Source organism: Trachypithecus francoisi, unplaced genomic scaffold, assembly GCF_009764315.1.
Source record: "Trachypithecus francoisi isolate TF-2019V2 unplaced genomic scaffold, Tfra_2.0 Lachesis_group20, whole genome shotgun sequence".
NCBI lineage: Eukaryota > Metazoa > Chordata > Mammalia > Primates > Cercopithecidae > Trachypithecus > Trachypithecus francoisi.
Window position 1 is genome coordinate 30,131,536 of NW_022681466.1, and position 20,764 is coordinate 30,152,299.

Below are 20,764 nucleotides of genomic sequence, written 5' to 3' on the forward strand. Positions count from 1 at the left end.
GAGACAATACAAAAGATTGGGGGTAAGGGGAAGGGCCTGGAGTGGAATAGCTGGAGTCCTGCTGTAACAACAGAGTCTCAGAATTGACAATAGTAATAAGCAGATGCTAGACAGACAGTAACACTTACACCAGGGAATGGAGCATGCTCTTTTAGTATGGTTACTGTCCACAGGACTTCCAAATAGACAGCTGGCTATACAAGTCTCAAAATCAAAGGAGAGTTCTCAGCCAGGAATATAGTTTATTAGAGTGTCAGTGTACAACAATAGAAGTGATTGAAGTAAACTAGGAAAAATATAGAAAGAAAAGGTTCTAAGACCAAAGCCTGAGGAATTTAAATATTTATAGTTGAGGTAGAGGAGAAACTATAGGAACCCAGCAGGAATCTGATGGCACACTCAAACTAAGTTGTTTGAACAGAATTTTATAAAAAGACTATTTACAAAGGTGTAGGCAAGTCTTAGGGAAACAGAAAAAGACAGTGCAATTCTGCCAGGGTTAAAAACAGTTGGAGGTTTACTATCCGTAGGGCTGAAGAAGCCAGAGGAAGGAGCAGTTCCAGAACCCTGAGAGGAGAGCTGAACATAGAAGGCTCCCAATGGGAGTGGCAGCCTGTTGATAGAGGCACATAGTCAACCCACAGCAATCCAGCTGGGCTAAAGCTGGGACTTACATATGAAGTCCTCATTCTCCTCTTACCCTTTGATTTCCTGCAGAAACATCCCATTGGCTGGGTCCAACAGGAACACAAGGGGCAAATGAGCTCACAGATGCATATAGGCCAGCGCTGCCAGGGAACAGAGGCACAGAGCGGGTGGAGAAGGCCAGAGAGTAGATTTGTGTATATGCACATGTGCACACACACACACACACACACACACGCAACTATCAACACAGGCTCTAAGAATAAGACTCCATAGAGCCAGGGTTAAAACCTGGAGAGAAAGACAGTGCTAGTTAGTGTAAGTCCCAGAGTACGATAGCCCAAGAACCAGGAGTTCTGATGTCCAAGAGCAGGAGAAGATGAATGTCCCAGCTCAAGGAGAGAGAATTTGGCCTTCCTCTGCCTTTTTGTTCTATTTGGGCCATTGAAGGATTGAATGATCCCTGACCACATTGCTGAGGGCAGATCTTCTTTACTCAGACTTCTGATCCAGTGCTAATCTCTTCCAGAAACACCCTCACAGATAAACCCAGAAGTAATGTTTTACCAGCTATCTGGGTGTCTCTTAACCCAGTCAAGTTGACACATAAAATTAACCATAAAAGAGATCAAGTTTACTAGAGAGTTACAGTAGAAATCCTAGGCATCGTGCTGTATGCGTTGGAAGTGAGTTATCTTTCATTTAAAGTGATGGTAATTTGCTCCATTGTGTGGTTTTTCTATATCCATTCCCAGAGGTACTGGTACAGAAACTGTTCTGTGTGTAAGGTAAATGTGATGAAAGGAGAGAAAGGCAAAATAGTTAAAGGTGGTGGCCGGGCACAGTGGCTCACACCTGAAATTCCAGTACTTTGAGAGGCCAAGGTAAGCAGATCACTTGAGGTCAGAAGTTTGAGACCAGTCTGGCCAACATGGTGAAATCCCGTCTCTACTAAAAATACAAAAATTAGCCCGGGGTGGTGGCGCATGCCTGTAGTTCCAGCTGCTCAGGAGGCTGAGGAAGGAGAATCGCTTGAACCTGGGAGGCGGAAGTTGCAGTCAGGCAATATTGCACCACTGCACTCCAGCCTGGGTGACACAGCAAGACTCTATCTCTAAATAAATAAATAAATATAAATAAATAAAGGTGGTGGCAAAGGGTGACGATATGGACAAATCATGAAATACAAGTCATAAAGACATAAGTGATGTCAAGAGAGGGCAGTAGGACAAAGGAAAAAAATAAGTAGATTAATTGATTGGCGGCCTCCGTGAGGCTGAAGAAGTCCTGGCAAGGTAGGAAAATGTGGTCTAAAATATGGATCTGTAAAATCATGATTTTGGAAGAGTTAAGATATGTTGATACAACAACATTCAGGGTGGGGTCATGAGTTTCTGGGCTGATGTAGAGTTGAGATGGCCGATGAGTGGATGCAGAAGGTTTGGAACAAGCTGCATACCTGTTTTCAAAAGTTATGAAGATTAATGGCATGGGTTGCAAGAGACAAAGACCCTGAACCAGGTCCTTAATACTTGAGCGAATGAGGAAAAGAAATCAGATGAGAAAGGGGAGATGAAGATAAGTATAACATCATGAGCTTCAAAGGAGCTGGGTTTATTGTTGTTGTTGTGTGTTTTTTAGTTTTGCTTTAATAAGAGGATAGAGAAATAATTGTCTGGATGTAACAATGGCAAACAAGGAGAACCCCTGTCCTACCATCTGACCCTAAGCTGTAGGAGAGTAAGAGGATGCCTTAGTCCATTCAGGCTGCTGTAACAAAACACCATGAACTGAGTGGCTTATAAACAGCACATATTTATTTCTCATAATTCTAGAGACTGGGAAATCTAAGATCAAGGTGCCAACAGATTCAGTGTCTGTAGAGACCCCATTCCTCATAGCTGGCACTGTCTTGCTATGTCCTCAGGTGGTGGAAGAGACAGACAAGCTCCTCAGGCCTCTGTTGTAAGCATCCCCATCCCGTGCATGAAGGCTCTGCTCTCGTGATCTAATCACCTTTGAAAGGCTCCAGCTCTTAATACTATCTTTCTGGCCAGGCGCGGTGGTTCACGCCTGTAATCCCAACACTTTGGGAGGCCTACAAGGGTAGATCATGAGTTCAGGAGTTCGAGACCAGCCTGACCAATATGGTGAAACCTGGTCTCTACTAAAAACACAAAAATTGACTGGGCAGGATGGTGCACGCCTGTAGCCCCACCTACTTGGGAGGCTGAGGCAGGAGAATCACTTGAACCTGGGAAGAGGAGGTTGCAGTGAGTGAGACTGCATCACTGCACTCCAGCCTGGGCGACAGAGGGAGACTACATCTCAAAAAAACAAAAACAAAACAAAACAAAAAAACTATCTTTCCTTGAGGGTTAGGATTTCAACATATGAATTTGGGAGTAAAACAAACATTCAGACCATAACAGAGGGCACACAATTACCTTGGATTTCAACTAAGGCCTGGAGGTATAGGTAATATTCAAAGAAGTGTTTACAGACAAAAGTGAGTTTGCTGATCACTTGGTAGGTTCTCTGTGGCCAAGTAGTAGAGGTTAGGAAGGAGGTATGGAACAGGGTTAGACACACTTTTTTTTTTAAACAGCACAGCATACCTGGGCATTTGGTAAATAATATAAAATTTGTTAATGACATACATTTGTATGTATATAAAATAATCTCCTTCCACTCCTTAATAAAATAACTACAGAGAATCTCATGGGCCTCTGATTTTATTTTTGTCATTTTTAATGGTTTCCTTTGTTCTTTTATACATCTTGGACCCTCGTTGGTGGAATTTGTGGCTTTGATTTTGTTCAGCCCACCTTGAAAACAAACCGTTCATAAATACAGTTGGGTCTCCTTTTGTGCCTAGCAGAAACAAACAAACAAAATGTCTATTTCATTAGCACACCAGGACCCGGGGGAGGATGAATCCTCTGGAAAGAAAAGTAGAGGAGGACTAGGAGAGATGTCAGTCATGTCCCACAAATTCAATTTGTTCTTCTTTCCAGACCACATCTAAATCAAAGCAGCTATACTTGATAAGCCTCTCTGGTTAAGACGCTGAAAGTGATATTCAGATTAAAGGTAATGTGAGGAAGACTTTCTGTCTCAGGTGGAGAAGGGTTTTGTTTGGGAAAAAATAGCAGGCAAATCAAAGAAAGTGCTGAGGCTCCCAAAGAAAATGAGAACAGAAAAGGGTGATAGAGAAAATGGCTTAAATGAACAAAAGAAAGATTGTGCTTGTCTACCAGGTCTGGCTATGCCCATCAATTGAATCAGAACTGTGGCCAGCCATCTGCTACTCTGAATACATGACGACAAGCCACTTGCAATGACCCAGCTTTTGACTGCCTTAGTGATGGCATTTCTTGGGATCAAAGAGACCCAGTTCATCCCAGGAAACACTTGGAGCCATTCACTGTGACCTTATTTTAAAGGTATTATATTGAAATTTAATGAAATAATATATCCAGCCTGTCTAGCATATAGGAAGGCTATTTTCCTTCTACTTCAATTGCTACAAAAACACAGTGAAACCATGTACAATACACATTGTCCTAAGTAATTGGGTTTCTCCCCCTCTGAATTATAAAATTACTATTACAATAGTACGGAAATTATTATTGCTATTTTCAGTGCTTTAAATCACTCTTTTGCATGGGGTGGAATTCCATGTGAATGGAGTCTTTCCTTGGCCCCTCTCCCATAAGGTTTAATTAGGGAAGTAGATTCACCTGGAAGCCGGTCTCATAGCAATAATAATTATCTTTATTGAGATGCTATTCTGGGTAGATCAGGTGCCATGCTCCACATACATTATTGCCATTTTCCTAGCAACTCTGTGAGAGAAGTATCAGTGTTCCAATTTTATAGATGAAGAAATTGGAGCTCTGGGGTTTCTGTTATTTGGTCAAGCCTATTTTGTTAATAATCAAATTTATAAATAAAGGCTTTGTTTAACTTCTTCTGTGTCATTGATGAAACAGCTAACCATTGATTTGAATCTTAAGAAGGATCTTGAAGCCCTGTGAAACTGTTCCCTAAACCTTGGTCACTGTGATCAAACACAAGAGGCAGATGGTTAAAAACGACAAGTGGAAATGTATGCCTATCTTCTTTTTCTTGAACACTAATGATTTTTATCAAAACATAGCTTCACTAGAGGAATCTATCCTGGGATTTGTTTCCTTCTCATACTGCACTGATTCTCTGGGCAATATCGCTCATACTTAGGGCCAACTAAATTCTGATGACTTTCAAATCTTTAGTGACAGTGCGATCTCTTTCTTGAGTTCCAGATCCATAGATATACAATTACTCTTCAGATATCTCCTCCTAGGAGTTCCAAAGGGACCTCAAACTCAATATATCCCAAACTAAACCTATCATACTCTTTCCCAAATAAGCTTCTTCTCTTTTTAGTCCCTGTCTACTCAGATAGTCATAACAGGAACCTGGAAGTCTTCATAGACTTCTTCTCCCTCTCTTGATATATCCAATTGGTCACCAAGTATTATAAGGAAAGGTTTTCAGGGTGAAGTATCCAAACCGCCACCAGCAGCAGCGGCAGTATCTGGAAACTAGTTAGTAATGAAAATGTTTAGGACCCACCCTCTTTCTCCTAAATCAGACTCTCTGGGGGTGAGTCCAGGGAAACTGCATCTTAAGCCCTCCAGGGAATCTGATGCATGCTCTTATTGTCCTTATCTGTAATGTTTAATAGAAATATAATATGGACCACATATGTAATATTATGTGGCAACTAGAAAATTTAAAAAGTAAAAAGAAATGTCAAATTCACATAAAAATGTATATTATATTATTGAACCCAATGTATCAAAAGTACTATTTCAACCTGTAACCAATACAAAAATCATTAGTATTTCACACCAGATATTTTAAATCTGGCGTATATTTCTTCACTTACAGCACACCTCAATTCAGATGTTACATTTTCACTGAAATGACTCGATTTGTCTTTAGGTTTCATAACTGACAGAGTAGATGTACTTATTCAAGTTGTTCTGAACATACTTAAAAGTTTTCTGGCCAGTCACGGTGGCTTACGCCTATACTCCCAGCATTTTGGGAGGCCAAGGTGGGTGGATAACTTGAGCCCAGGAGTTTGAGACCAGTCTGGGCAACACAGCAGGACCCTGTCTCAAGCGTGGTGGCACACCACTGCACTCCAGCCTTGGTGACAGAGTGAGACCCTATCTCAAAAATAAAATAAAACAAAAAGCTTTCCAAGAACTGAATTGAGTATCAGTTTTTATATTTAAATTAATAAAAGTTAAAAATTAAATTCCTCACTCACACTAACTACATTTCAAATGCTCGATCAACCCACATGGCTTGTGGCTGCTGTTTTGGTCAGCATGGGCTTAGAGGGAAAATTCTAACCCCTCAGCATGGCTTACAAGGCTATTGAGGGCCTAGCTCCTTTCCAAGTTCTTCAGTCTTGTCTCCATTTAATTCCCTGCTGCACATAAGGATTCAGTTTCATGGAAGTGCATTTCTCAAGATATTTCACGTCACTTCATGCCTCAGGACTTTCCCCATAACACAGAGGCCGGGCTTAGGATGCAGATTCCCCGGCCTCACCCCCAGAGAGTCTGATTTAGGAGAAATAAGGTGGGGCCCCTTCCCCTCATCTCCCTATTCACTTGGTGAAAAGCCACTCATTTGTTTTTAGTTATTTATAAATTGTTTAGCCTTTTGCAGTCCTAAAAACCCCACTCATTTTTAGTCTTGACTCAAGAGGCACCTCCTCTATGATACCTCCTACCTCTGTCATGGTGCAGATACCCAGGACTGTTCAATCCCTCCTTTGAGCCCCCAGGCACGGTGACTCACGCCTGTAATCCCAGCACTTTGGGAGGCCGAGGCAGGCAGATCACGAGGTCAGGAGATCGAGACCATCCTGGCTAACACGGTGAAACCCAGTGTTAGTCTACTAAAAATACAAACAACAAACAAACAAACAAAATTAGCCGGGCGTGGTGGCGGGCGCCCGTAGTCCCAGCTACTTGGGAGGCTGAGGCAGGAGAATGGTGTAAACCCGGGAGGCGGAGGTTGTAGTGAGCCAAGATTGCGCCACTGCACTCCAGCCTGGGTGACAAAGCGAGACTCCGTCTCAAAAAAAAAAAAAAAAAAATCCCTCCTTTGAGCCAAATCGAGCTGTGTCAACTTCTAAGATTCTCGTAAGATCGGATTTCACTTACTTGTTCACATATCTCCCTTACTAGAGATAAGCTGCTCAAATCTTGTGGTACTCATCCTTTGTACCCCTAGCACCCAAAACAGCACCCAGCACTAGTAGACATGTTTGTTGAATAAATAAATAATACCTAAACGTAAACCCTTTGTGCTATGACATACACACTCCCTTCCCTTCCATGGACCTGAAGGGCAGCAGTTTACCAGCACTGAAGAATTAGTGTTTGTGTCTTGATTGTAACATAATTGCAATTTCCCAGAAAGCCCTAGCTTTCTGCCTTGCCATTTTCTTCCTTCTCCAAAGGTGATGAGCCACACTTTTGAGTACACCCACCATGAAGATACAGAAACTGGAGATGTTCAGTTCTACCAACTGTTGTCATTCTATGGTTTGCCTGGGCCAAGTCCCTTAACTTCTCTGAACCCTGGTCTCCTCATCTGTGAAATAAGGATCATTAGACCTCCCTGCTCACGAGGATGTAGTAATCAAATGTAGTAAGGGAGATAAAGTGCTTACCTTATAGGGTCCTGCTTGACAAATTGTGAAGAGTTAGGCAAACCTAAGCTCCTATTATTATTTAATCTCAGAAAGTAACCAGCACAGACTAGAAGAGAAAGATCAGCTCTTTTTGAAGGATCGTGCACTTAACTCCGTTGCAAGAATGTGGTCCCTGATGAAGACATCGACTGCCCCTCTGTCCTGTTTTCCACATTGTGTTATGTTCCTGGAAGGAAAAGATGCTGCTTTTATGCTCATTGGTTATGATGTGTCACCCAATTACTGCATCTGGCTCTTTCATCCTCTTGAGATCTTTCTGCATACAGGTGGCTCCATAAAAAGTCTCTGGAGTACAAGATGAGAACAAAAAGCAGGAAGAACTTTGTCAAATTATTGCATCTTAAGATAAACATCCTAGCCCAGGTCTAAGTAGTATTCATGTAATAGAAAATTTGCTGAGCTAGGCTCCCCTCCACCCATGTCCATCTCCCAGGAGGAAGAACATGAGAGGGTTAGAATGAAAGCAGGAAAGCAGATAGTGAATGCACCTGAGAAGGGGCCCTCTTCCCCAGAGTCAGCTTCAAAGAGAGCGGGATGATAGTGTCCCCTGATAAGTATGGGTATTGAAGAGTTCAGAAACTGTGCCCTAATTCTTGACTGGGACCCAGGCATCATGCAGGTGTTCCTTATACCCCTGTGGCCTAAGAACAGAAGGCAAAGACTGTTATGAGACAAGCTGACAGCAGAAAGAATCTGAAGTGGCCACCCTGACTTTCCTGAGGCTCCAAAGCTGTGTGAAAGAATTCCAACTTTCCCTGTATCTCCATCAAAGACAAAGACAGCCAACAGGCAGATCCTGATGGCATCAGCACCATGGCAAAGGAGAGGGGCAGGTAAGCCCCACCCCAGGCAACCATACTTGAGCATCAGGTAGAGGCCAGCACAGTGGTGCCAGGTGACACCCAGGTATCAGATGCCTCCCCACCTCTAATGTCTATTCAGTGCATGATGTTTAGAATTCAGATGCAGTCCTAAGGAGGAGTGTTTTGGGAGGGAGAAAGACCTGAATCAAAGGAGAAGGCTTGACTGAGGCAGGCTGGAATTGGCTTGACTAAGTGATTGGTCAGGAGTGGGGATGGAGACATTTATAGAGATTTAAGTTAAGGAAAATAACAAAGTAGACATGCATTTCTGGTATCCATAAGAAATACCACTCTCTATGAACAGTTATTTGTGTGTTTGGACCCCTGCTAGATTGTAAATTGTGTAGCTTATGCATCATTGCTGTCCAGAAGCCCAGGGTTTGCCCATTGGTATGGTCTGTCTATGTCTCTAATCAAATCTCATCTTGAATTGTAGTTCCCATAATTCCCACATGTCATGGGAGGAACCAGGTGGAGATAACTGAATCATGGAGGCGGCTTCCACTCTCCTGTTCTCATGATAGTTAATAAGTGTCAAGAGATCTGATGGTTTTATAAAGGGCAGTTCTCCTGCACACACTCTCTCACTTGTTGCCATGTAAGATGTGCCTTTGCACCTCTGATATGGTTTGGCTCTGCGTCTCTACCCAAATCTCATCTTGTAGCTCCCATAATTCTCATGTGTTGTGGGAGGGACCCAGTGGGAGACAACTGAATCATGGGGGTGGGTCTTTCCCATGCTGTTCTCATGATAATGAATAAGTCTCATGAGATCTAATGGTTTTAAAAATGAGAGTTTCCCTGCACATGCTCTTTTTGCCTGCTGCCATCTGTGTAAGATGTGACTTGCTCCTCCTTGCCTTCCACCATGATTGTGATGCCTCCCCAATGTGAAAATGTACTCATGAAGTAAATTGGTACCAGCAGAGTGGAGTGCTGCTGAAAAGATACCCAAAAATGAGGAAGCAACTTTGGAACTGGGTCACAGGCAGAAGTTGGAATGGTTTGGTGGGCTCAGAAGAAGAGAGGAAAATGTGGAAAAGTTTGTAACTCCCTAGAAACTTGCTGAATGGCTTTGACCAAAATGCTGATAATGAATATGAACTATGAAATCCAGGCTGAGGTCGTCTCAGATGGAGATGAGGAACTTGATTGGAACTGGAGCAAATGTGACTCTTGCTATGTTTTAGCAAAGAGACTGGCAGCATTTTGCCCCTGCCCTAGAGACTTGTGGAACTTTGAACTTGAGAGAGATGATTTAGGGTACGTGGTAGAAGAAATTACTAAATAGCAAAGCATTCAAGAGGTGACTTGGGTGCTGTTAAAGGCATTCAGTTTTAAAAGAGAAACAGAGCATGAAAGTTAGGAAAATTTGCAGCCTGACAATGCAACGGAAAAGAAAATCCCATTTTTTGAGGAGAATTTCAAGCCAGCTGCAGAAAATTGGCTAATGAATGAGGAGCCAAATGTTAGTCCCCAAGACATTGGGGAAAATGTCTTCAGGGCATGTCAGAGGTCTTCACAGCAGCCCCTCTCATTACAGGCTTGGAGGCCCAGGAGGAAAAAGGGATTTCTTGGGCCAGGCCCAGGTCTCAGTGCTGTGTGCAGCCTAGGGACTTGGTGCCCTGTATCACAGCTGCTCCAGCCATGGCTGAAAAAGGCCAACATAGAGCTCAGGCCATGACTTCAGAGGGTTCAAGCCTCAAACATTGGCAGCCTCTGCATAGTGTTGAGCCTATGAGACCACAGAAATCAAGAATTGGGTCTTGGGATCCTCTACCTAGATTTCAGAGGATGTATGGAAATGCCTGGATGTCCAAGCAGTAGTTTGCTTCAGGGTCAGGCCCTCATGGAGAACCTCTGCTAGGACAGTGCAAAAGGAAAATGTGGGGTCGGAGCACCCATGCAGAGTCCCTACTGGGGCACCACCTAGTGGAGCTGTGAGAAGAGGGCCATGTCCTCCAGACCCCAGAATCGTAGATCCACTGACAGCTTACACCGTGTGCCTGGAAAAGCCGCAGACACTCAATGCCAGTCCGTGAAAGCAGCCAGGAGGGAGGCTGTACCCTGCTAAGCAACAGGGGCAGAGCTGCCCAAGGCTGTGGGAGCCCCCCTCTTGCATCAGCATGACCTGGATGTGAGACATGGAGTCGAAGGAGATCATTTCAGAGCTTTAAGATTTGACTGCCATGCTGGATTTCAGACTTGCATGGGGGCCTGTATCCCCTTCATTTTGGCCAATTTCTCTCATTCAGAATGGCTGTATTTACCCAATGCCTCTACCCCCATTGTATCTAGGAAGTAACTAACTTGCTTTTGATTTTACAGGCTCATAGGCAGAAGGGACTTGCTTTGTCTCAGATGGGACTTTGGACTGTGGACTTTTGAGTTAATGCTGAAATGAGTTAATACTTTGGGGGACTGCTGGGAAGGTATAATTGATTTTGAAATGTGAGACATGAGATTTGGGAGGGGCCAGGGACGGAATGGTACAGTTTGGCTCTGTGTCCCCACCTAAATCTCATCTTGTAGCTCCCATAATTCCCATGTGTTGTGGGAGGAACCCGGTAGAAGATAACTGAATCATGGGGGTAGATCTTTCCCATGCTGTTCTCGTGGTAGTGAATAAGTCTCAGGAGATCTGACGGTTTTAAAAATGAGAGTTTTCCTGCACAAGCTCTTTTGGCCTGCTGTCATCTATATAAGAAGTGATCTATTCCTCCTTGCCTCCTGCCGTGATTGTGAGGGCTCCCCAGCCACGTGGAACTGTAAGTCCATTAAACCTCTCTCGTATAAATTGCCTAGTCTCAGGTGTGTCTTTATCAGCAGTGTGAAAACAAACTACTACATTCTCCTTCGCCTTCCACCATGATTGTGAGGCCTCCACAGACATGTGGCACTGTGACTCCATTAAACCTTTTTCTGTATAAATTACCCAGCCTCAGGTATTTCTTCATAGCAGTACGAAAATGGACTAACACAGCCGGACGCGGTGGCTGATGCCTGTAATCCAGCACTTTGGGAGGCCAAAGTGGGTGGATCACGAGGTCAGGAGTTCAAGACCAGCCTGGCCAAGATGGTGAAACCCCATCTCTATCAAAAATACAAAAAAATTAGCCAGGCATGCTGGCGAGTGCCTGTAATCCCAGCTACTCGGGAGGCTGGGACGGAGAATTGCTTGAACCTGGGAGGCAGAGGTTGCAGTGAGCAGAGATTGTGCCACTGCACTCCAGCCTGGGAGACAGAGTGAGACTCTGTCTCAAAAAAAAAAAAAAAAGAAAGAAGAGAAAAGAAAAGAAAATGGACTAATATACCCATCACAGGACTACCCGCAAAGTTTGCCAAATCACTCTGAAATGAGCTGAGCTGGAGCCAGTATGCTCCAGTATACCTGGCCTGTGGCCCTTCTTCCCCCTTACTTATCAGAAGTTACAGCTCAGAAGACTGTATGCATTTTCACTCATTCATTTACTCAGAAAATATGAAAATATTTATTGTGTGCTTGAATTGTGAAGCTCTATAGATGCAAGTGAGAAAAAAAAGTGGAGATTTTAAGTGAGGCTTTGGATTTGCATGTTTCTTGGTTTTTGTTTTTAATTTTCCAGAGTCCTGTCCTACTTGTCACCTCATTATAGTTTCACAGCCACAGCAGAGGCGAAGGGAAGCAGATGGTGTTAAGTTCACTGTACAGGTGAAGAAAAGGGAAGACAAATTGAGCTTTTACCAAAGTGACACAAAAATTTGTGGTAGAGATGGCGTGACAAACAACCCGCAGTTCTCCTGACTCTGGTTCATACTCTTAGGTAGAAAGACATCAGAACATTTGTTTGGGTTAAAATTGTAATCGGCTAATGGAAAGAGCTTCTCATGGCCAAAGCTAGAGCAATTTGAGCAACATAAATAAAGTAGTATTGGATTATACCCCGAAGTATAAAGTACATATCCAAGAGACTATGCCGATACAAATAAATGACAAAATAAATAAGTAATGGGGGAGAATAGCCAAATCTCCCTACAGCAGAATTCCAAATAATTTGTGTAGACACTCCACGCTCCAGGAGGTAGAGCATAATTCCCCATTACTCAAGTGCAGGCCACACATAGTGATTTCCTTCCTAAGAGTCCAGTGGGGAGAGAGGGAAAAAAAGGCACATATATAGTGGAACAACCTGACAAATACCACCTCAGCCAGCTGATCAAGGTCAACATCAACCGTGATAAGTCATGTCCCTTAGTAACATGCGATGAGAATGGCATTGCGTCTTTGTGGTCTCGCTCTCAAAAACTCATGATACCAGTCTAATCATATACAAAAAAAAATCAGGTGAATCCCAATTAAGGTACCGTATTAGTCCATTTTCACACTGTTGATAAACACACATCTGAGATTGGGTAATTTATAAAGAAAAAGAGGTTTAATGGACTCACAGTTCCACATGACTGGGAGGCCTCACAATCATGGTGGAAGGCAAAAGCCATGTGTTACATGGTGATAGGCAAGAGAGGATATGAGAGCAAGTGAAAGGGGTTTCCCCTTATAAAAGCATCAGATCTCACGAGACTTGTTCACTACCACAAGAACAGTATGGGGGAAACCGCCCCCATGATTCAATTATCTCCCACTGGGTTTCTCCCACAACATGTGGGAATTATGGAAGCTACAATTCAAGATGAAAGTTGGGTGGGGACACAGCCAAACCATATCAGGGACATTCTACAAAATACATAACCAGTACTCCTGGAAACTGTCAAGGTCATTAGAAAAAACAAGGAGAGTCTGAGAAACTACCATAGCCAAGAGGAGCCTAAGGAGACAGGATGACTAAATGCAATGTGGTCTCCCGGATGAGTTCTTGGAACAAAGAACATTAGGTAAAAAACAAAGAAATCTGAACAAAGTATGAACTTTAGTGCATAATCATTGATTGATTTTGGTTCACTCATTGGGACTCATACACCATCCTAATGTAAGATGTTAACACCAGGAGAAACTGGGCATGAGGGTATATGGGAACCTCTGCACTAATGTCACAACTTCGCTGTAAAGTAAAAATAAAAATAGTTTATGAAAGGCTGGGCATGGTGGCTCACACCTGCAATCTCAGCACTCAGGAGGCTGAGGCAGGAGGATGGCTTGAGCCCTGGAGTTTGAGAACAGTCTGGACAACATAGGGAGACCCTGTCTCTACCAAATTTTAAAAATTAGTGAGTGGTGGTACACGCTTGTGGTCCCAGCTATTCAGGACACTGCGGTGGGAGGATCACTTGAGCCGGGAGGTCAAGGTTGCAGTGAGCTGTGATCATGCCACTGCACTCCAGCCTGGATGACAGAGCGATACCCTGTTTGGAAAAATAAGTGAATAAATAAATAAATAAATAAATAAAAAGAGCCAGGCATGGTAGTGTGCACTTGTAGTCCCAACTGCTTGAGAGACTGAGGCAGGAAGATCACTTGGGTACAGGAGTTTGAGGCTGCAGTGTGTTATGATTGCCTCTGTAAATAACCACTGCACTCCAGCCTGGGCAACATAGTAAGACCCCATCCCTAAAACAAAAATAAAAGAATAAAATAAAATTTAAAAAGATGAATTGTGCAATGGAAAATGTACAACCAATATACTGCCAGTGTAATAAAGTGGAGGGAGGATTGGTAGGAGAAATGTGCTATACAAGCCTTTATTCTGATTTCTCCTCATTCTTTGGGGTTGACAGTCAGCTTTGGTTGCAGCAGCACAGAAAAAGGACTTCTGTGTTCCTGACACAAATCTTCAGCCCTTCCAGTGACTGGCTGATCCTAGATAAACATGTTTTTCCTGCTGTCATCTCTAAAAGCTTTGTTCTCCTGGATCAATAAGCCTATGCACATCACTTTGGTCTTTCTTCTGGCTTACCTGGAATTTGGATCATCTACTGCATCACCTGGTTTATTTTCAGAGCCCAGACAAGACTGGGAAATTGGGAGTTGGAAAACCTTTGAGTATCACCTGATTGCTATGCCCCTGACTTAACCTTTCTCATTCTCTATTTCTTCATCCATAAAATGAATATAATGATGGTCCCTGGGGTATCACAAGATTAAATGGCATAATGTATGTGAAAGCGTTCTGTGACCTAGAAAGGGCTGCAAAATTTTATTTTGGAATATCCTTGTCTTTGGGGAGGCTAGGACTTTGTGCATCTTTTCTCCTTAAGCAGCTCTCTGGATTATTCTCTCAATTCAGTTCAACAGATATTTGTCAAGTATCATTAATATGTTAGGTACATGAAGAAGTGCCTCAGCGGGGTAACGGCATGGAAACGTAGGAAGATGGAGAAACACGGGCTTCTCGGAATTCGCATGAGAAGAGCTGTGTGTGGCTAGATGGATAAGCTGCCGGATTGGGGAAGGATAGCCCACTAGAAGCATGCATCAGTTATGATGTATTTGGTTATTAGAATTGAAAACCCAAATCAAAATGGCCTGAACAAGTCACTGGCTCACCTAACTGAAAGGCCCAGACCTGCGTGGGCTTCAGGAATCAATGATGTATGGTGGCTTAACCACAGCATCAAAGACTCAGTTTTATCTTTTTCTGTTCTGTTATCTACAGCAATGGCTTCATCCTAAAATGACCTCCCCCATGGTTATTAGGATGACTGCCAGTAGCATTTAGGGCTCTCAGCTTCCTTATTCACAATGGGGTGCAGTGGGGGGTAGCACTTATAAAATAAAGCCACAGCCCATGACCTTAACTGCACTATCTGAATTAGCCACCCCACTTCCAGTCTCTTGCTAGTCCCTAACTCTGTATCATTTCTTTACATGATTTGAAATATTATGTGTTTTTTTATTTTACTTATTATTTATTTGCATATCTACTCATTGATACTCAACTCTCCCTCTGAAATCTAAGTTCTATGAGGGCATGGATTTCATTTTGTTCACCACTGTTCCTTAAACCACCTTCTTAGGAGAGTGGGTCCCTCTTTAGCCCATGAGATAGAGGCTGAGCCTGCTACGAGGAGTCTTCTGTCTCTGCCCTCCTTCCTATGCCCACGGTGCTTCCTGCCTGGGTCCTGACACTGATTAGGGTGCTACCAATCAGGATTTTGCTGGAATGAAAGATCACAGGTGGTTCATGTCTGTAATCCCAGCACTTTGGGAGGCTGAGATGGGAGGATCACTTGAGCCCAGGAGTTTGAGACCAGCCTGGGCAATATAGTGAGACTCTGTCTCAAAAAAAAAGAAAGAAAGAAAGAGAGAGAGAAAGAAGGAAGGAAGGAAGGAAGGAAGGAAGGAAGGAAGGAAGGAAGGAAGGAAGGAAGGAAGGAAGGAAGGAAGAAAGAAAGAAAGAAAGAAAGAGAAAGAAAGAAAGAAAGAAAGAAAGAAAGAAAGAAAGAAAGAAAGAAAGAAAGAAAGAAAGAAAGAAAGAAAATGAGCCAGGTGTAGTGGTGAATGACCGTAGTCTCAGCTACTCAGGAGGCTAAGGCAGGAGGATTTCTTGAGCCCTGGAAGTAGTGGCTGCAGTGAGCTGTGATCACTCCACTGCCCTCCAGCCTGGGCAACAGAGTGAGACTCTGCCTAAAAAAAAGATCACAGGTGCCCCTTGAAGGGGATCTTTCTAAATGAAGACAGCCTAAGTTGGCATAGTCTGGGTGGAAAAACAGGACAGGTGACCAGAGGAGCTGGAGTAAGTTGGGGGAGACAAAATTGATAAAAAAAATATCACTCTTGAAGGAAGGAGGAAAGGGGTAATGACAGCGAGGTCAGTAGTAAAGTGGGTGAAAACTACGATGCTGTGAGGTGAAGGGTTCAGGACAGAGTCTCAGCAGGGTGGGCACACGGGCTCCTGGCACATGCACCTTCTGCCCACATTCCTGAGCACGTTACCCACACTTTTGCATGGTGATGCTCCAAGGGCCCTGTGAAATACGAGTCATAGTTCTTCACATTTTAAGAGCATTTTATAACTTACAGGACATGTTCCCAGACATTATCTCATTTCATTGTCACAGCCATTCTGTGGGGCTGGTTTGATTATTCTGATTCTGAAAGTGAAAAAAAACAAGCCTCGGAGCAATTTTCCAAACACCACACAGTTAAGACAAGGGAAAGCTGGATCCAGATATTCATTCTCCTTCGAATCCTGAGTTCATCTTACACCATTGGAAAATAGGCTAATGATGTCCTGAGACGAAAATAACATCGAAAACTGCTTAGGGCTAGGTTTTTTGTTTTGTATTTATTTTTTCTGTTTAGGGTTGAGTTGCTGTGTACTTTTGTACACATATACAATTTTCCATAATAAAACTTTTAAGAAATTTTAAAGAATAGAGTTGAGTTGCTTGGTCAGCCCCTGGAAGAGTAAATCCAGGGGAGGTGAGGCCCCAAGGGAGTCAGGTGCTGAAGGCTTTAGGCTTCAGCCTTTAAGATTTAACTTTAAAAAAGAAGGAGGAACATTTGGGAATAAGGAACAAGGAAAATCATATGTGTGCTCAAGCAGCTAAAAAAAAAAAAAAAAAAGACACAAAGGAATGATTTGTTCCCTCTGGGTTTTATATTCTCTTGCCAGATCCTTTAATTATGTTTCTATTCTTTTTTCCCAAATTTAATTTTCCCCCAGACTTAAATAAAGAACAGATGATGCTTCATAGAAGACTTGGTAAAATAGCCTTTCATAAGTTATTTCTGCTTGGGTGCAGGTCCTGGCTTGATCTCCAGTTTGCTGTGTGATCCCAGGTTGTTATTTACCTCCTGGATGGTTCAGTCTCTCCAACTGCAACATCGGATTTAGAACATGTGCCACGAAATGGCCTCAAGAAAAAGGAAAAGAAGGTAGGTAATAGCCACAAAGGCACTTGGACATTTTCCATAGAGAGATGTCTTAGGTTGGGAGTCATTGCCGTTAGAATATTTCTCAGAACCACCTAGTCTGTGAATTACTACAGACAGGGCCTTCTGCTGCCCTGTCATTAAAGCTGACAGGGCCTTCATGATCTACGTGGGCTGGGAAGGGACCCCAGCTCCGAATCCTGTGCTCTTTCTGGTCCTCCAGGATATTTCCTGGTTGATTTGATTGGTTTGACAGTTTTCATCTCATAGAGTGTTAAGAAGTTGCTCTGATGCATCAAGAAAGAGAATCTGAGAAAGAGAAATAGTCAGTCCTTGACTATCCTTGCTAAGGGCAGAGCATAATCTCAAAGAGCAGATAATCTCAAAGAGTGTGTGTCATTTAAATTCAGCATTGCAATAATACTTTTAAAAGTTTTACCTTCATAATTTTATTTTGTTTTGTTCAGGCTGAGCTTTGCAAGAGGGAAGGAAGCAGTGGCCCAGATAGATGTTGGGTGGTGGGAGGAAGATTGGGGTTAATCCTGGCTCAAGGTTTTCTTCTCTTTGCCATCACTTTTGAAGACTTCAGTACCCATGCTGGCAGTGCATCTGACAGCTTGGTCTCCCAGGTCTTCTTGTCTTCTTAACACCACCGATATTCTCTCAACAAATTATCCTTTTGATTACGCTGACCATCAAGTCTGCATTCAAAATCATTCATTCATTCATTCAATAGGCAAGTTCCAAGTGACTCCTGCATGTCAAGAATTTCTTAAGGATCAGGACTACAAAAATTAGAAAATTTCCTTGACATTGGGATCCATTGTGAGAAACAGATGAATAAACTACCGTGTCATTAATGACTACCATAATGGAATGCCCTAGGGGAATATGAAGGAGCAGCCCTCTCCAAGCCCAGGCAGATCAGAAAAGACTTTTAGGAGGAGGTAACACTTGGACTTGAAGAATAGAGAAAATTTTTCTTTTCTTTTCTTTTCTCTTTTCCCTTCCCTTCCCTTCCCCTTCCTTCCTTCCTTCCTTCCTTCCTTCCTTCTTTCCTTTCTCTTTCTTTTTTTTTTTTCTTTTCTTTCTTTTTCTTTTTTGTGACAGAGTTTCGCTCTGTCCCCAAGGCTGGAGTCCAGTGGCACAATCTTGGATCACTGCAACCTCTGCCTCCTGGGGGTTCAACCGATTCTCACCTCCTCAGTCTCCTGAGTAGCTGGGATTACAGCTGTGCACCACCATGTCTGGCTAATGGGGAAAAATTTTCAATGTGGATAGACTAAGGGAAGATGTTCTATGAAGAGGATGAAGCACATGCCCAGGTGTGGAGGCATGATAAAGCAGTGGCATATTGAAGGAGTTGAGCAATCAGTTTGAGCAGCTGCGGAAGAGCAAGAGATGAGGCTAGACAGGTAAAGTGGTGCCAGATTCAGGACTGGGTCTATCATGAAGGAGAAGGGGAACTAGTTCAGAGATTTTCCTCCAGATGGAGTCTCATTTTAAAAAGTGCACTGGTAGAAATGTGAATAGATTAAAAGCATGTGAGATTGAAGGTGCAGGGTGGGTGGCAGAGAGACCTGCTGGGAGCCACCACAGTAAAGCACCTGAGAATGGATAAGGACCTTTACTAAGGCAGTGCCTGTGGAGGTGAGAGGGCTAGAGAGAGAGATCTGGGCAGAAGTATAAAGGACTTGGCAACCATAGAGTGTGGAGGATAGATGTGAAGAAGGGAGTCTAGAATTACTCCCAGATTTGGGGCTTAACTGATTGTGGAGATAGTTATACTGTTGGCTTATATAGAAAATATAAGAGGAGATTCAGGATTGAGAGAAAAGATGATATGTTTAGCTCTGAAACTACTGACTGTAAGGTGGGTGTGGTTGAGCATCTGTGGGAAGATTGCCGGTGGACAAGGGTTTAAGGCTTTACAAGTCATAGCTGGGCGCAGTGGTTCAACCCTGTAATCCCAGCTACTTGGGAGGCTGAGATGGGAGCATCACTTGAGCCCAGGAGTTTGAGGCTGCAGTGAGTTATGATCATGCCACTACACTCCAGCCTGGGCAGTAGAGTGAGATCTCATCTCTGAAAAATAAATACATAAATATTTAAAAAATGATTTGGAAATCGGGTGAGAGTTTAGTGCTAGAGACTCTTACCATAGATGTAAGTGAGATCACCATGGGAAAGTGGGTGGAGAGCCAACGGCCCCTGGATACACCAAGATTTAAAGGTAAACAGAGCAGGAGGAACAAGGTAAGAAGACTAAGAGAGAGGCCGGAAATGCATGAGAGACACCAGGCAGTAATGTCAGGGAAGCCAGGCCTGGGGGAGATTTAAGAAGGGAAAGTGCACAATGCTGTCAAGTTCCTTAGGGAGGATAAGTATGATGAAGGCCAGAAATGGGGAAAAGAAGAGAGGGTTGGTAGAATAAGGCCCAGATAGCTGATGGACTTGAAGAAGAGCCTTAGATAGAAGGAGGGCCATTTTTCCCTAATATGAAATGAAAGGAAATAAATGTGAGAGCAATCTACCTGTACTCCTTTCCCTTCATAACCAAGGGCTATTCAACATTCATCAGAGCACCTCTGATGAAGATGCATAGCTGGGAATGGAATTCAGCACATATCGATGGTCAGGTCCTGTGCTAGATACTTTATGTAAATCATCTCACTGCAGCCCTTCGAGGCTGACAGCATAATCCTCCCTTTCAAGATGAGGAAATCAAGGCTCAGCATGGCCAAGTCAACTGCTTGTCTCTTTCCTCTCCACTGATCGCCAGGTCACACTCCCCAAAACAGATCTGTGAAGAGCCTTTTATCTCTCACTGGCTCCAGCTCCTAATGCCAATAAGTGAAAATAAAGATAGACTTGGGCCAGATGTAGGATGCTATTTCTACCACAAACACATTCACAGGAACATAGTTAAATCAATGGGTAGAAGAGAGATAAGACACTGCACAAAGATGCTTTCTTTCAAAGGCGCAAAGGACAGCTGAGGGGAGGGGAGCACAAGGTGGGTGGGTGATGTTGGGGAGGGAGGTCAACCAGGATGACTTCAAGGCTGCTTAGGAATACCTGGTTCACTTTTTTATCCGGAAAGTTGGTGATGTAAAGCAAAATAAAAGTCTCAGGATTCCCAAACTCATTATGCCAAAGGGAGAGTTAAGCCTGAGTCAGGTAACGTTTCCATCCTTTTCCCAAACAGACAGCAATCACTTCCCAACTTTGTGTCAAAGTGTTATACATTAACCAGACCCCCACAAAGGCAAAAGGCCTCCTGCACCCCTCCAGATGACTGCCCTCACAAAGAATGACCCCTTAACCTTTCAAGACGCATATCCTCCTATAAGACAAGTACATGTCAATTGTAACTTTAGGTCTGTAACCTGCATTTAACTAAAACTAAGGTCTGTTAAATCTCACATGGACAAAGATCGAGCTTATCTTCCCAGGTACAGAACAAGGACTAGATGAGGTTGATCATTCCTTCCTCCACTCTGCCATGTCTACATAATTGACTCTTCCTTTTTACTCCCTCTTCTTTAAATGTTCACTGAATCTTGTGTAAAATGTAGATTTACTGGGCACTAAGTAGAGCCTCACAAGAATGTAACCATTTGCCTCACTGCCTGGTCGCCACTTCCTGCATGCTTT

The 20,764-nt window shown here is 43.2% G+C and overlaps 1 long non-coding RNA gene across 5 annotated transcripts in view; it reads right to left on the reverse strand.

Annotated features, from left to right (window-relative positions):
• LOC117067258 overlaps positions 1 to 20,764 on the reverse strand; it is a 79,894-nt gene that overhangs the window by 55,397 nt on the left and 3,733 nt on the right. Inside the window, exon 1 of one of the 5 annotated variants that reach the window (XR_004430667.1) lies at positions 6,443 to 6,606. The exons of the other annotated variants lie outside the window; for them this stretch is intronic. This is a non-coding gene — a long non-coding RNA (uncharacterized LOC117067258). Of the gene's footprint in view, positions 1 to 6,442; positions 6,607 to 20,764 lie in introns of those variants that run through there. 5 annotated transcript variants of the gene reach the window in all.